Source organism: Triturus cristatus, chromosome 5_1, assembly GCF_964204655.1.
Source record: "Triturus cristatus chromosome 5_1, aTriCri1.1, whole genome shotgun sequence".
Classification (NCBI taxonomy): domain Eukaryota; kingdom Metazoa; phylum Chordata; class Amphibia; order Caudata; family Salamandridae; genus Triturus; species Triturus cristatus.
In genome coordinates, this window is record NC_140587.1 from 693,596,040 (window position 1) to 693,610,657 (window position 14,618).

At 43.7% G+C, this 14,618-nt stretch overlaps 1 long non-coding RNA gene across 1 annotated transcript in view; it reads left to right on the plus strand.

Moving 5' to 3' along the window:
• Positions 1 to 1,425: 1,425 nt before the first annotated feature.
• The window catches only part of LOC146831374 (uncharacterized), a 223,374-nt gene continuing 210,181 nt past the window's right edge, over positions 1,426 to 14,618 (plus strand). Inside the window, exon 1 of the long non-coding RNA XR_014961275.1 lies at positions 1,426 to 1,470. This is a non-coding gene — a long non-coding RNA (uncharacterized LOC146831374). The remainder of the gene's footprint in view (positions 1,471 to 14,618) is intronic.

Here is a 14,618-nt window from a genome sequence, read left to right on the forward strand (position 1 = left end):
AAAACAAGTGCCCCCTACAGGAGTGCACATGAGGATTCAGACAGCAGTACAAATACGAGTGACTAATTATCCTAGCGGTTCACAGCGCCTTCAGAACACAGATACATTCCACAAGTGGCATTCTTTTTTAGGCAAGGGGAGATTAAGTGATGTGCCTAGAGTCGCAGGATGTTGAGCCGACACCTTGACTTGAACCTTGTCCCCCAGTTTCGAAGTCACTAGCTCTGGTAACACCACATCCTCTCTTTTGGACAATTGGGACATTTGACAGTGTCGACCATCACACCCTCATCAATATCCCAATATTATGAATGGTCTTTGACAACGTTGTCTTGGAGCACTTTGTTTTGGCACCTGGTTAACAGATAGTAGCTTGTCCAAATAAGCACCTGTATATAGACCAGAGTGCTGCTTTATGGCATTCTCCACAGGGGGGTAGGCAGTGGTGGCAGCTGTTGAACTTTAAATGCGATGGGATTCAAAGGGTACAGTGCTGCCATATTGCAGCTGGTGACGTTTAATAGTGCTTGGCAGTTAAGGTCCATTCCAGAATGTACCCAGCAAGTAAAGTAAGTAAGCTTCTGTGCCACCAAGAAAAGAGCCTCACATAAATAATGTAAAAACTAGAGCAAATTGTGATTTCTAGTGCATCATTTTACAAAAATTGACGAAATGTTAAATGATTTGAATGGGGGACTTGAGAAATACTTTAATATTTTGAAGATGTGCCAAACAAGAATGTCTCTCCACAGGGATGATGGTGGCTCATCCTTTACAAAACTATCTCGAAAATATAGCAGAAATGGTTAATTGTCCAAAGCAGTTTCATTAAGAAATGTCTAAACACCAAAGCTACTAGAAGGAATTGATAAATCTATAGGCATCTGTATTTCTTGTATTCTCTATTCCTCTGCTTTTTAGGTTTCTGTTCTGCCTCTGGCAAGGGATTTTCCTATTCATAAATTATATGTGAAAATCACTTGAAAGAGACAGGGAAGAAAAATGTAAAGTTACACAGAATTTACAATCAGTGGCGTCTCCTATGTCAAGGTGGCGGAGTGTTACCCCACTGCTCCTTGAGCTGTGCTAAATAAAAATAAAATTATAATAACAAGAAGTTATTATCATTTCATTTTTCTTTGCAGGACTCCAGCCAGGTGGGGCGGGGCTGGGCTCGCTGTCAACAGAGGGAGAAGGCGTGGTTTGCGCTCCCTCCATAATTGCGCATAACGGCTTGCCGGCCAAACAGTCATGCATACTTGGCATGTTCTCCACTGGGCTATGTTTCACAGCTCAGTGGAGAACATGCCCAGCCTCCTAGGTACTGCTTGAGCGGCCAAACAGGCCACTCAGACCAATCACCAATCTACTTCTGCAGCGTTGTGATTGGCTGGGGGAGTCTGGGAGTCTGGGTGCTTCCGGTGGCAGAGAGCGAGGACAGAGGAGAGACGTGCGGCAGCGGCGAAGAAGGTAAGTTTATTTTTCTTATTGTTTTTTCATGCGTCCCCCCTCCTGCCTGCCCTTCCTCACCCCCCCATACAGAGGCAGCCGCCACTGTTTACAATCTCATGCCACTGATAGCAGAATTAGACAGATGTAAAGACTCTCAATACAGAGAACTTACATGTTTAGAGAGCACCGATTTCACACGCTCCAATCTCAGAAAGCCATGGACAAAGTGTCATAAAAAGCTACATAAATGTATATGTGATAAAATGCCTCCACATGACTCAAAACATGGCTGCATGTACCATCTGGCACTACGAATACAACACGAATAAATTTCCCGCACTAAGCAAGAATTGTTATACAAATATAAGCATTAAATATTTTTATAAAGACAGTTGTGTTGCCTCCAAACAGCTGCTGCTTTCTAGCTTCAACAAATATGGACATTTTGTTAATAAAATTAAGCTTTTTGTTTTGGGGAAATAAACTCAAACTTCACTAAGGAATAACATGCCACTCTCATTTATAAATACTATTTTTAATTCACAAATAAAAGCTTTTCTTTTTAAGTAATTACACTTCTCATCTACAGACATCAGTGTATCAATTTCATCGCCGACTGATATGTACTGCTACCAAACTTATACAAACTCTGGTGAAACCATCGCATGCCAGGGATGCCCATAATATGCTAAGGGTTTTCACCATCATGCCACACATACCCAGAATATCCCCTGATTTACCACCTCTATGCAGGCCTGGCTCTAGGAATCTTGATCTGGGAGGACTATGAAAATGCCTGGGAGGGCCATAAAAGTGCATAAGTGAAGTGAGCAGAATTCAACAAAGGGGTTTGGGAAATCTGCTATTGAGATACTGACTAAATCTGTCCTATATAGACATGTCTAAGAAGTAAATGGTACATCTCTTGGATCTCACGCACATGACTGTTGACCATACGCAGTGCCCATTTTACTGTATGCGACTCTTACCCATCATCTTATTGGAGCTTGCATGTTTTGTGTTTTGCTAAGGTGGGAGTGTCATAAGATAATCTGATGTTCAGTTGTGGATGGGTAACAGATAGATGAGATAACACCAGCATCCATCCTTGTGAAGCAGACCTCTGTTTACACATTGTAGTAGTGCCACTGGTCAGAAGTTGAAAGGATTAAATACACTTTTATGCAGCGCTAGTAGTTCTCCATTGGGATTTCTGGGAACATAAATGACACATTTGCACATAGTGTTTTTTTTGTCTTCAAAAACGTTTAAATAAATTGCACAAAAAAGCATAAAATGACAAGAACCACGTTTTTGAGAAAGCTTCTCAACATCCCTCCTCAGTATTTTGTCTGGAGGCATACTGCCATTGATAATTACATCAAAATGAAATGAACTGTGAAATTACTAATTTCCAATAGGGGTGGGCAGTAAACTCCGCCCCTAAGGCGGAGTTTGCGGTTTTGCACAACTATGTTTGAAGCTCGGAGTTGGAAAAACTCTGCCAACCGCCGCATGGTGGAGCTTCTTTCTCGCACGCAGCTCGCCAACAGTAAATTGGCGAGCGAGAGCAAACAAATCAAGCGCTAGACTGCCTCTACTGGCGAAACCTCAGCAGGTTGCGACCACTCATGTTGAGGAAGCTGCTGCTCATGTTGAGAAAGCTGCTACTCAAGTTGAAAATCTACTATAACAGCAGAAAGGAGCAGCGCCATCTGTTGCACCGTGTGGTGCCAGTCGTACTGATTTTACAGCACTGGACAAGCTCCTGGCACTAATAATCAGCGTGAGCGGCGCAACATAGCAAAACTCTGCTGCTCGCAGAACTCCATGGAATCTCACGGAGTTTTGGGGTAACTCCGCGGAACCCCAAAGAGAGGAACTCCGCAAGTTATGCCCACCCCTAATCTCCAACCACACCTCAGTCTAAACCTATCTCCCTTCCCAACCAGACAGAGAGGACAAACATGCGGGAGGGCAGAAGACATGTAACAACAGACAGAAGGTGCTATTGAACAACTGTCTCAATGAATTAGCTTCTGAAAAAACAGTTCGACCCGTCATCCACCTGACTTTCCATTCCAGACAAAAACACATAACTGCAAACTCAGGGCGACGGTGTCACTCCACCACGTCCTTGAGCACAGCGGCAGGGCTAATGGGGGAGTGGTAAGGGGGCTGTGACCCCCCTGACTTGCTTTGTAGTTCCAAGTTGCCCCTTGCCTGGTGCATTGTATCATCAGGATAATGTTTACCTGCTTTTTACGTTTGAGATGCAAGCGATTAAGACGCTAAAGTAGTCACAGAAGTAACAAAAGGTGAACATTAGATGACTAATTTGGCAAATAAATTGTTTCTATTTTAAAAGTAGAAGGCATCACAATTTATGCTGTCAGACTGGCATGAAGGAAGCTGTGGAGCGCCTAAAAGTTAGCCTCAGACTGCATCACACTGGACTGGGTCTCTGGCAAATGGACAGCCTGAGACTGTGTCCCACTTGACGCAGCCTCTGGTAAAAGGATAGCCTGAGAGTGCACCACACTGGACTGGGCTTCTGGCAAAGGGGCAGCCTGAAACTGTGCCATGGTGGACTGCACCGAGCTGGATTCAACCTCAGTTGAAGACAGGCTGAGATTGCACCAGACTGCACTGAGCTTCTTGCTAATTTCACAATATTGTGTGCACTATTGAAAGCCACATGAGACATAATGTGTCCAGTAATGAAGGTCTCTTTTGTGGTGCTGAGTTCACTTCTACAGGCCACCAATCACAAGGTGTGTCCAGTTCTGGAGGCCTCATCCAGGGCATTTACTCAAGTTCTGAAGGCCTCATAAGGTGTATTCTGTCTTGTATTGGAAGTCTGATCTTTAGTATTGCGCCCAGTTCTGGGGGCCCACATAGCTAATATGTTCAGTTCTGGATGCCACCTCTGATATACTTTGTCCATTGTTGGAGCCCTCATTGGCTTAGTGCATGAACTTCTGGGTGCCATCTCAAATGTATTGTGGCCAGTTTTGAAAATCTCTGTGGACATTTTGTGATAAAGTGTGTGGCATTTATTGTTGGGTGAACTTATGAGCATGCGTGACTGTGTAGTTTTATGGTTAAGTAAATGACTGAATGAATGGGCTATTTGAAAGTTTAAATAGAACGGATGGGTAAATGAGTTACATAGATAGCGAGAATGTGAGCTGGTAGGTGAATGCATGGGTGAGTAGGTGAGTGGATGGGTGGGTGAGTGAGTGGACACGTGGCTGAATGAGTGAAGGGGTGGGTCAGTGAGTGGAATAGATGGGTGGGTGAGTGGATTGGGGGAAATGAATACGTGAATAGGTGAGTTTTCCTGCATGTGTATGCATGTATGTATGTGTGCCTGTGTAGATAAGTAAAGTGATGGATTGGTAAATATGTCAATATGTGTAGACTTAATGGCTTATGGTGTAGATGAGTGGGCAAGTGACTGAATACGTGCATTGGTGGAGAGTTAGATGGTGCTAGAGAAACGAATAAGTGTATAGAGTGATGGATATAGATGTGAATGATTAAAGGAATGGATAGTGTGAAGGACAAATCACTAACCTCTTATCTGTGTTCTTGCAGGTGCAATGTGAATCCCTCCACACTTACAATAACCAACATAACTGAGATTTACCGTGAGGGAAAAGGCTGGTATTGATGGATGGATGGATAGTTGATTAAAGTGAATAATTGTTTCAAGGCGCAAACAATAATCCCTACACATCCCACTCACGAGCATCAAGTGACCTATCTGAGATTTAAATAGGAAAATGCAATTAAGTTGCGAGGGGGACTATGGGAGATAGAGCTGTACTGGACTGTTGTCTCAGGGCTGTCAACATGCGTGTCTGAAATCAAACGCTAGTGTATAATACACTTGATAAATAGATACCCATGAAACACCCATATTAGAGCACCATACCTTACCACAGCTATGATTGTTACAGAGTATTATTACTAAATTTTCATATGTAAGGTGCAACTAGCATCTGTGACCTTTACTGTCCATAGACACTGTGGTACTGCATCACCGTGGAAATGCTTTTTAGCCCTGCATTGACAAATCAGAGATTAACTTACCAACAACAATACTTCCCGCACTCATCATAGCCTTCATGCTGTTAGCATGAATCATTCAGTCAGTTTCTTATGAATCCAATGTTCTTTTTAATATTTGGGTGTTCATTTTAGAATAATTGGTCACAGTTGCATGTGTTAGCTAGTAGAATATACTAACACAGGCGCAAGTTGGTGACTGTTGATAGTGGGTCCACGACCATGCGTTGGTGTGAAAGCACTAACAAGATTGAGCCTTAAACTTTAGTTCAGATACCAACAAAAATGCAGTTCAAGAGTTAGGCAACTGCACAATAGTGCCTACCTGTTCCCTTTACCTGATGTTTGTTGAATCTTGTTTTTTTACAAATAAGTGCTGAATGTATAGTGTTCCTGCAGAATTTATTGTTATTTAAAACTGTCAATGCCCTGTCTAGTTGCCCGAGAGACGCTGTGTTTGCTCCGGATAAAATCTTTGTGAATGATCTGGCTGTGTTTTTTTTAAGCAAAGTTCAGAATGTATACAATGATTTTGCAAACACAGTTGTAGCAGGTGGCATTATTCATCAGGAGGATAAATCAGAGAAACCATCGCAAGAAAGCTTCACACAATTCTGTGTTGGAGAAAGAAAAGGTCCATAAGCTTTTGCTTCAAACAAAAACCGGGTCTCCTCTTGACCCTTGCCCCCATATATTTTACATCTGACTGCAGAGGAGATTGCTCTCTCCCTGACCCCACTGTTAAATCACATCACTAGTACCGGAATTTTCCCTTCTGACTGGAAAAGGACTTGTATAAGACTTATACTGAAGAAGTCCTCGCTGGATCCTCTAGAGGCCAAAAATTATCGCCCCATCTCGTGTCTTCTTCTGCCGTCCAAGGTTCTGGAAAAAGCCATGAATGTCGAATTAACATCAAATCTAGATCATAACAATTTACTGGATTCCACTCAAAGTGGCTTTAGAGCCCGGCATTCCATTGAGTCTGCCTTGATTCTGGCGACAGAGGAAGTTCGTAAAGCAATGGATGGGGATGGGTGGGCGGCCCTTATCCTGCTTGATCTCACAGCTGCCTTCGATACGGTAAATCATGAAGTGCTGATACATAGGCTCCAGAAGGTGGAAAGGCCCTAACCCTACTATCATCTTTTCTGTCAGATAGGGAACAGCTAATACATTGGAATGGACTTGAGTCACACCGGTTCACTCTACCGGGTGGAGTCCCTCAGGGCTCTGCTTTATCTCCCACCTTGTTTAACATTTATGTGACTCATTTAGCCAGCTTAATAAAGAACCACGGTTTTTCGCTTGTGTCCTACGCTGAAAACACACAGTTGGTGGTGTCCATAACACACAGCGTAGACGCTACGGCGGAACGTTTTCGAAACTGCATCACAGATCTGATGATCTGGATGAACAGCAACTTTTTAAAACTAAACGCGGGTAAAACCGAAGTTGTGGAATTTGGCACAAAAGCATCTGTTTGGAATCAACCATGGTGGCCCCCTGACGCTGGAACGTGCCAGGTGCCAGCACCCAAAGCAAGAAACTTGGGTGTCCTGATAGACAAAGACCTTACTCTTGCTCCACAGATAAACCAGGTGTCCTCAGCCTGATGTTACTCCTTGAAGGTCCTCCAGAAGATTTTACCCTTCATCCCTTTCTCATTGAGGAAAACGGTGGTTGGAGCTTTGGTGCTGTCAAGGTTGGATTATTCCAATGCTCTATATCTGGGAGTGGGGGCAGCCCAGCTTTCCAAACTCCAATCATTACAAAACGCAGCCGTAAGAGTATTACTTAATCTTCCAAAGCATCACTCCACATCTGCCGGGTTAAAGCAACTACACTGGCTTCCAGTCAAACGAAGGGTGAATTTTAAGGCTCTGTGTATAGTCCACAAAACCCTTTACGGAGGAGGGGCGTCTGATCTACAAGCTCTTTTTCCTCGCTACAATCCATCACGCCGTCTTAGATCCTCCAAAGCGGGACTGGTGTCATGTCCTAAGATAAATAGAGTGAGGTGAGGAGGAAAGCGATTTTCATACTTAGCTGCAAAATTGTGAAACTCACTTCCGACACCACTCCGACTGCAACCAAGCACAATAACTTTTAGGAAGCAAATTAAAACATGGCTTTACTCTCAATGCTAACCAATCTAGTCGCACTCGCAGGTACCTTATATCAGCGCCAAGACGCCTCTGCATTAGTGCGCTTTATAAATGTCTCAGTCAGTCAGAATTTCGAAGTAAGTGTGTCTTTAAGGAACTGACATCTGAGGTCTACAGTGTTGGCAAATCGAACAGTGAGATGATTTGCTGATATAACATGAGCACACTAACCTGTTGTTTTGTTTACATTTTTGGTGGAGCCTTGGCAACAGAGCCATGGTAGACACACAGAATATAGCCACTCTGCTGTGATGTAGAGCTTCCAGGTCTGTTGTCCACTCTCCTTGGCTGCACTGATAAACAAGGGTTTGTTTTGGGTAAAAGCTGTTAGCGTAGTTGTTACACATAATTGCTTCCAAGAAGGACACCGCTCTTGCTAGATTTGTGATTGTCCTGCGAGATCTAGTGTCTTGTCAGCAATGCAGTTGATTTCCCTGGGACCCACAAGACCACAAACTCCCATCCTCCCCCCCCACACACACACACAATATAACTAACATCTCCCAGGAAGGGTGAGTACTGGAAGCTAGGGGCTCCATTCAATGGGAATAGAAGCTGTTTATGTCATGGTTGAGCTCTAGGAGACATGGCTGCTGTTTAGGACTCCAATGCAGTTGTGGTCGAGGTAATGGCATATGGGAAACTGATGGTGAATCATAAATTGTGAGCGAGTGGATGATGGGTAGATGGTAAGTGGGTGGTGAGTGGATATAGCGTAGATGGTAGCTGGATGGTGAAAGGTGAAAGGAGAATGATGAATGGATGGTCAATGGTAAATTGAGGCTAAATTGAGAATTGAGGTTAAATGCTAAATAGAGAGTTAATGGAGAAGAGAGGGTGAATTATGATCATAGAATAGAGGGTAAATGGAAAGGACTGAAAGGTCGAATGGGATGAATGATGACAGGAGGCGGGTGAATGGACAATTGGGAGTACAGTGCATATGGTGAAGTGAAGGTGAATGAGGAAAACTGAACCTGGATTGATAAATGGCAAAAAGAGTGGAATGTGAATGAATAGTGTGGGAGATGGAAGATGTCATTAAAACTGGATACTAGTGGAGCACAGTGGAGGCAGCAAAAGATCATTGGGACCAATTAGATGTTACCTTCTAGGCAAGTGAGCAGCCGCGGTCGGTAGTAGGAGTAACTGCAGGGCGGTGACGTGGGGAGGGGGAGGGGCAGGGTGGGGGGTAGTAAACTATGGATTACGGGGGTTTACAGGTAAGTTAACAAATAAATTAATAAAACGAATTTCGAAACGTGCACAGCATCGCATTTGGGGATGCAGTGCACGCAACGAAATTCGTTTTATTAATTTATATGTTAACTTACCTGTAAACCACCGTAATCCATAGTTTACTACCCCCCACCCTGCCCCTCCCCCTCCCCACGTCACCACCCTGCAGTTACTCCTACTACCGACCGCGGCTGCAAGTGAGCAATATATAGGAGGAGGTGGGCAACTCCGGATTGACCGGCTAGTTTACACTCCGACTGCCGACATTGTAATTCGGCGGTCGGAACGCAAACCTACCATGTCGGTCGGTAATCGTCCGACGAGCAGTTGGATGCTTACCGAATGACATTGTAGTTAGGCCCTTTGTGTCTTATTGTCCATTTCCTGTAATATAACCCAATTAGTTCTCCCCTAACTAATTCAGCATCACTATGGCCAAATGTAACAAGCACTGGCAAAATCAATAGATTTTGAATTTAATATATGCATTTTTTATAGAGTTTTATATAGCTCGAACTAGACATGAATATATCAGGTATCAGAGCGCTTTACATGAGCACCAGTTATGTTACAGATGATGCATGCAGCGTAAGCACTGTAAAGCCAGCAAGAGAGAACAGATATTGACTTTGGTTTAAAGTAGTCTGTTGTGCAGTTCAATTCAAGCACTGGAGTGGAGGTAGAGGGATACCATCAGCCAATAGCATAAAATGAGAGGTGCTTGCTCCACAAATTTGACCCAAGAAGTAATTGACTAAACCAATGGCTAAAAAGGCTTGTTGAAGAAAATCAATGATTGAAAGGGACAGACCGAAAGTTCACTCTGTCGTTATTGTAAACAGTAGTTGTCTTTTGACAGCTGCACTGTCAAAACACAAATATAAAAAGCTGGACTGTTAAACACTGGTCACAGTAAAAAATCAGATTGTTAAAATATCTAACGCTAAAATTCATGAGACAAATATGTATACAAAGATTCTAAATCAGGCTTCTCCAACGAGTAGCTCGTGAGCTACTGGTAGATCTCCAGCTACCTGCACGTGGCTTTCCTGTAGACAGCCCACCCTACTAAATTCTAAGATTTTTTATTTGGTTGATTTTTACCATTATTATATCACAAGTAAGAGTGTGTACTTGAGTCAAAATGAGTGTGTTCAATGTTTGGAGAGAAATGGCTACATTTGTTTTACTAATACAATTTTCTCTTAGGATAATCAAATACTTGTTCCAGTATGTCAGGTTTCTCAACCGCGAAGCACAGCATCATGGCCGCTACAGATTTAACACCGCCACGAATGTGTCAGCGGGACTTTTATTATACTGTATAATTTAAAACATTTGAAACCATCCTTCTCTGGGGAAATATCCAGGCACATTTCCACCTCACAAGAACTTCTCCTTCCCAACTGCAACTGTCCAGAAATGCATCACTTATACTTTATACAAGTCTTTATTACTTATCACCTCTAATGCATCCTACCCAACATTCTTTTATCTCTAATTTGGCGGTTATTTCCATTCAGCAACTTATACACACTGCTCTTACTTTTCGATAACAATCGCCCAAACCTTATTATACAAATCCATTCTACTTTCTTACTGAGTCCTGTTACTTTTGATCTGCTAATGTTTTCTTCTTTCTAGTTTATTTGTATTTCCATCTTTACCCTCTCTAAAGTACAATCGTTTCCGAACCTCCCTGTTTCACCATCTGGACTCAATTGTCAAACGTATTAAACGTATTTGTTCTACACAGCATTGCCATATAGATCCCTGCATTTTAAGAAACCGCAATTTCCTTCCAGATTCTACCACTTCCGCTCAATAAACTATCTCTTTCACCCCCATGCTTGCCGCCTCAAGTCTGCCAGAATGTGCATGTAAATACCACTGTTTAGAATGATACTGTCTTTGATGATCAGACGACACTTACCATGACGTTGGCTGATTTGACTGTAATTTTATACACTAAGACTGACACTCTTGCATGGTGCAGATTTCCGACTTTACAGAATTCATAAACATGTCCTGAAGTTCTCCTGGAAAACATTAGTGAATTGGCATTTGCATCTATGCTGAGGCGTCTTTGCATGCTCAGTTGCAATAGTGTACAGTTGCACGTGAGAGCATGCTATGTTTAGCATTTGTGCAATGAGAAATTAAAAAAAAATTCCGGATGGAAATTATTTTCCCCCATTGGCAAATCACTTGCCTTTCAGCTACACAACGGATGTACTGCTGCCTAACAACATTATTATTTATATGGCCAGTCCGAGGTTTCGATGGTTTAAAGTTATGTTATTGAATTTCCGGGTTCCCCAAATTTCCCAGGCATCCCATTCTTGACTGCCCACTATTGGAGTGGGGGTTACTAACGTGCAATATTACGGAATCATAAGGTAATAGTGCACTCGAGTAAATGGTGTCACAAGTGCACAGTTAACTTTGTAGGTCGAACCTATCAAACAGCTCAGCTGTCAGGTTGTGCAAGACATTTTGTGGGGTTCCTAAGTACTCAGAGCTTGTATTTGTATGTCAAGCTTTATGACTGGCTCAACGATCCTGTGTGATTTCCTAACTTATCAACTATAACATGTAGCACGGACATGCCGCGCTTTATAGATTTTCATTAATGATAGCACAGAAGGCAATGAGTGCCATTTCCAATCTGATAGAGATAATTTACTTTTGGAAAGGGAACTATCCATGTATTCTTCAATAATAAAAGATAACCTATTCATAAACACTATAGGATATGGCACACAAAGGAACTAATGCACATAAAGATTGAGGGGCATATGTACAAGCCCCTATCGCCACGGGAACCTCGCTTTTACCGACGTTGTGGTGGCGATAGGGATTGCGCCCTATGTACAAGGCAGCGGTAAGCCACTTAACGTGGCTTAACGCTGCCTTGAACATAAGGCCCCCTTTCACGTATGCTTAGCGTGAAAGGAGTGGGTAGTGGGTGTTGCAGTGAGCGTTCCACCGCAACACCCATTCATTTTGACACTACCCCCTATGTACAAGGGTGGCATACATAGGAGTCAGCGCCAAAATTAGGACCAGGTAAATCCTGGTCTTAAATTGGCGAAACGAGGAGAAATGCATTATTTCTCCTCGTTTTTGCTTTTTCCATGTGTCCTGCCTTGTGCAGAACACATAGAAAAAGCAAAATGCCATGGTTTGTTTATGTACAGGAAGTTGTTCCTGTGCAAACAGGGGCATGGCCTCTGACCACCTCTCAGCATTCCAGCTGTGTGGGGCTTACTGGAGGTAACAGGTAGGTTAGTTGGCTCCTAAGGACCCTCAGCAATGAAGCGAACTTCATCCTCCAACCAACAGCGCACCAGGAGGCATTTCACAGAGTAGTGAAGAAAGGGGTCCGGGCTTCAGCGAGTTGCCGGTTTCTGTTTTTTTTTAAATTCTAGGAAGGGGTCTGTGTGGCCCCCTTCCCTTGATGCCTTTGGGACCTGGGGCCCGGCCTTTTAAAAACATTTATTTTATTTGTTATTTAAGGAAGAGGGGCCACGTGGCCCCCCTTCCCTGGAATAGTTGTGACCCGGGGAACCTATCCTCCGGGGTCTGCCCTCTATTTTTATTTTTTAAATTTTTTGGAGGGTGGCCGCGCAGCCCCCCTCCAGAGGCTGATATAGCCCAATTCCCGGGGCATGGCCACATCCTTTCTTTACATTTTTTAAAAAAAAAAACTGGTGGGGGGCCTGTGCAGCCCCGCTACCTGGGCCATTTTTGGCCCCAGGGACCCCATTCCTCGGGGCATGGCCACATCCTTGGGGACTGTGGGGGGAGCCTCAAGGCCCCCACAAATCCTGCCTGCTCCCTACCTCCTGCAGGAGCCGGCATTGCTTTTGGGCAGAGGGAGCCGCAAACAAGCCTTTTATGACATGCCTATATCTTTGACGCTGTTTCACGAATCTTCACTATATTTTACAAAAAAGTGTCAAGTTAGTTCGTGTTGCATGGAAAGTTTCATAATGATCTGTCAAGCGGAAGCCGAGAAAAAGGAGGGGTGGTCAAAAAATGTGTAATCCCATTGTAATTCTCATGGAGCCTTTAGACACGCTTGCAGACCAAACCGCTAGACGGAATTACACCGACATTTGGCAGAAAGGTAGGTTTTGATTCACAGATCGCACTTTAAGTTATTTGGTGTGAATCCATTCAGTAGTTTATGAGAAATCAAAGGAAATCCAATTTGTATATATGTGACCCTAACTAATTCGCAATTATTTTGCGATGATTCGTGAATACGCGCACCAACAGAAATACCGTGATTGGCTGGCTGCAACCTGAGCAGCAATTTGCAGCCGCCATTTTAGTTTATTGCTACAGACCCCGGGGTACACAGAAATGGCAGAAACTGGGATAAGGGATCAGGTTGCATGGGATATAGGGGCATTTCTACGATACAGTATAGGCATTAAACATAAAAGAAAGCATTTTTCTGCACGACACACGAATATTTGCAAATTCGCCGTGACGATCAGTACAGTCCCCCATAACTTTGCAAGGAATTCATAATCTGTAGAAAAATGAAACATTATATATATAGTCACCCACCCACCCTGAGTCTCAGTTAGACACTCACACACCCACTCAGACACTCATGCACCCACTCACAAATCTACTCAGACATTTACGCACCCACTCGCAGACCCACTTAGACACTCATGCATCCAGTCAACACTCATTCAGAAACTCATGCAGCCACTTACAGACCCACTCAGACTCTCATGAACCCACTCACAGATCCACTCAGATACTCATGCACCCACTCACAGACTCATTCAGAGGCTCACGCGCCTGCTCACAGAACCACTGAGACACTCCTGCACCAAATCTTAGACCCACTCAAACATTCAAACTCCTACTCACACATCCACTCAGACACTCACACACCCACTCACAGATGACCCACTCAGAGACTCATATATATATATATATATATATCAGCAAACACCCTCCAGGCATAGGAGCCCCAGACCCTTCAAGGCGGCCTCACAGCAATGGTCCCGGAGAGACCCATCTTAATGACTTGAGCACGAAAGAAAGTGAGGCCCAATACCGAAGTTTCAGCATTTATTTTCAGGTACAGCAGCGCAGGAATTTTCATCTCCTTTTCCCTTACGCGTTTCGGCGACCTTTCGCCTTGCTCACAGGTAGGAGTCCATCTCTGCAAAGTGCATTATTGCGCGCTTTTTGAATTAAAAGTCACGTGACAGTTTGCTGTAACTTCATGTCCCATGATGCATTTCATTACGCATTCATTGCAGGGGATCGTGTATATTCCATCTGCCTTCGTCTTAGAAGTTTATTAGTCATGCTGGCATCGTCTATAGTGGGTATGATATTCAAAACTGTCCCGTGCTAATTATATCAGACTCAGTGTTCTGTTTTTTGAGTACCTGTAACAATGCTTTTCCTTCGACACGATCGAGGCGGGAGTCACCCAGCTTCGAATCCCTTCCAAGCATCACCATAGATTCGCTGATTAGCTTTGCCTTGGTTAGGTTCCTGGCGATGAGTGGATCGAGCTCCAGAATAAACATCAGCAAACACCCTCCAGGCATAGGAGCCCCAGACCCTTCAGGGCGGCCTCACAGCAATGGTCCCGGAGAGACCCATCTTAATGACTTGAGCACGAAAGAAAGTGAGGCCCAATAC